Genomic DNA, 2,403 nt, shown 5'->3' with positions numbered 1-2,403 from the left:
CTTTATAGGGTTTCCAAGAGTGATTGAACTGCCTATCTTAGCGCTTATCCTGTTGTTATTGTTGTTGTTAAAATGCCGTTGAGTCGGTTCCAATGCATAGCAACCCTGTGTAGGGTTTCCTAGGAACAGCTGGTGAGCTTGAACTACCAACATTGTCCTTCAAACCAACTTTGCAGTCCATTTATTAACCCATGGTGCCACACCAGGACTTATCCTACGGCACTTAAAAATCACTTGTGAGTATCTGTAGCTGTATTACAAAAGCTTAGGATAGGGGGCCACTACTGTCATTTTCCTGGGGTTGTTGGTGCTCTGGCAGTTTCTACTTGTCAGTAGGGGCTGTGTAGAGTTCCAGTAGAGGTGTGGGGTTGATGGCAGTCACCTCTGGGCTGGAATGAACCGTGCTCCTGGTAAAAGCAGAACAGCCGAGCAAGACCCATGGCCAGTACAGTGGTGGCTGTTGGACTGATCATTGCTTCTGCAGGATTTGTGAGCCCATTATGTTCTGCAATCCATGAAGCACGTGGAACCTCAAGTAAAACAACTTCTGCAAAGTCTACCCAAATCTGACTTCAGAGATGGATTCTATTACAGATATGTATTTGAACCCAGTGTGATAAAATGGGAAGCAGCATTAACATTGAGTGAAATCCTTACTGCCATAGGGAAAAAATAAGAGATGTTTATCGACAAATCATGTTCTTAAATCTCCCAGACAAGGAAGATTTAAGAACATGTATTGTTGCTAAGTGCTGTACAGTTGGTTCTGACTCATAACAACCCTGTTTAGGGTTTCTGAGGAGTGGTTGGTGGGCTTGAACAGCTGAATTCACAGTTAGCAGTCTAGTGCTTATCCAGTAGTGATACACGAGGACTCCTCATATAGCAGTCAAAATCAATGAATATAAAGATTTGCTAAAATGTGAAGTAAATATGTGCTCAATTTTAAAGTACATACTAGTTTATGCACATGAGCCTGACTTTTTATAAGAAAATGTCTCAAAGCTTTGATTAAAAAAAAAATTAGGATGGGATTTACTCTTATGAGTTTTCATACTTATGAAAGATAGTTTGTTGAAGGCCTACTAATCTCCCAAATTAAGAAAGTACACATCTGTTGCTATATCACATTCATTGTGTTTGGATATTAGAATCCCTACTTGACTCATCTCTTTAGATCTCTCACCTTCTATACATTGGTGCTGCTGTCATTAAGTGCCTTCCAGTCAGTTCTGACTCATTGTGACCCAGAATAGAGTTTCCAAGGAACAGCTGGTGGATTTGAACCACCAACCTTTATGTTAGTAGTCAATTGCTTGTTCTACAGCCTCACAACAGCACTCCTTACACACATCAACATGACTTGAGCTAAAGTTCCCTTTAGCTGTCATCAGACTAGACACTATAGCATGAAATCTGTTTTAATGGATACAATTGAGCCATTGCTAGAGTGGCTTATTATAGAGCCTTTCTCTTCTGAGTGTTTTGAAATCTAGCAAATCGTCTTCACCAACCTCTTCCACCAAATTTGCTAAATAATATTATCTCTTCAACCTAATTATTTACACAAGAGTTAAAATGTACAAGTTGCATATGTTTACTATCTGTACATTTGTTAGACTTAACTGAAGAAAAACAGACTTGCTGTTGGCAGACAATCTGAGTCACAGGAATTGATGCAAAAGTTGGGGATGTGACTAAGAGCATTTCAAGTCATGTTGAGAAGAAATCTATCATAACTTAGTCAAATAATTTTTCCTCTGGAAAATTAGCTTTACTTATCTTTGTTATTACTAAGATGATCACATTTAAGACTGCAATTTATAGAACTCGAATTTTAAGAACTTCTAGGAGTCCTGGTGTGGTGCTGTGGGTTAATGCACCAGACTGCAAAGCCATTTGAACTGCAAGGTCGGTGGTTCAAGTTCACCAGCTGCTCCTTGGAAACCCTCTATAGGGTCACAACAGGTCAGAATCGACTCCATGATGCTTAACAACAACAATCTCCATTATTTTATTCTTTCAGTGAATATCTTTTGCTGCATAACAGATAATACCAAAACTACTAGCTGTATGGATTTTTTTCCCCTAATTCTTCTGTGAGTTGACTGATTAAGTTGAGTGTTTCTTTTGCTCCATGTGATGTCACATGAGGTCATTCATGTTTGGTTGGGCTGGAGCAGCCTATAATATGGCCTTATTAGCATGTCTAGAGTTTCATTTCTCCACATTGCTCCTCTGTCTCTATCCCTCCAACTGGTTTCTCATGATCCATTAAGAAACCCAAACTTCTTACCAGACAGCAGACTTCCAAAGAGAAATAGTATGAGTTCTAGACTTCTTAAGGACTAGTCCCACAAGTAACAGCAGAGTCCTCAGCTGCATTGTATTGCTGAAGGCCAA

At 39.5% G+C, this 2,403-nt stretch overlaps 1 pseudogene; it reads left to right on the top strand.

The window, feature by feature from the left end:
• The first annotated feature begins 438 nt into the window (after positions 1–438).
• On the top strand, positions 439–927 carry LOC102817128 (annotated as a pseudogene).
• The last annotated feature ends 1,476 nt before the right edge of the window (positions 928–2,403 follow it).

This window comes from Chrysochloris asiatica, unplaced genomic scaffold, assembly GCF_000296735.1.
Source record: "Chrysochloris asiatica unplaced genomic scaffold, ChrAsi1.0 scaffold01440, whole genome shotgun sequence".
NCBI lineage: Eukaryota > Metazoa > Chordata > Mammalia > Afrosoricida > Chrysochloridae > Chrysochloris > Chrysochloris asiatica.
The sequence above is the reverse complement of the archived record's forward strand: the minus strand, read 5'-3'. Positions and strand labels throughout refer to the sequence as shown.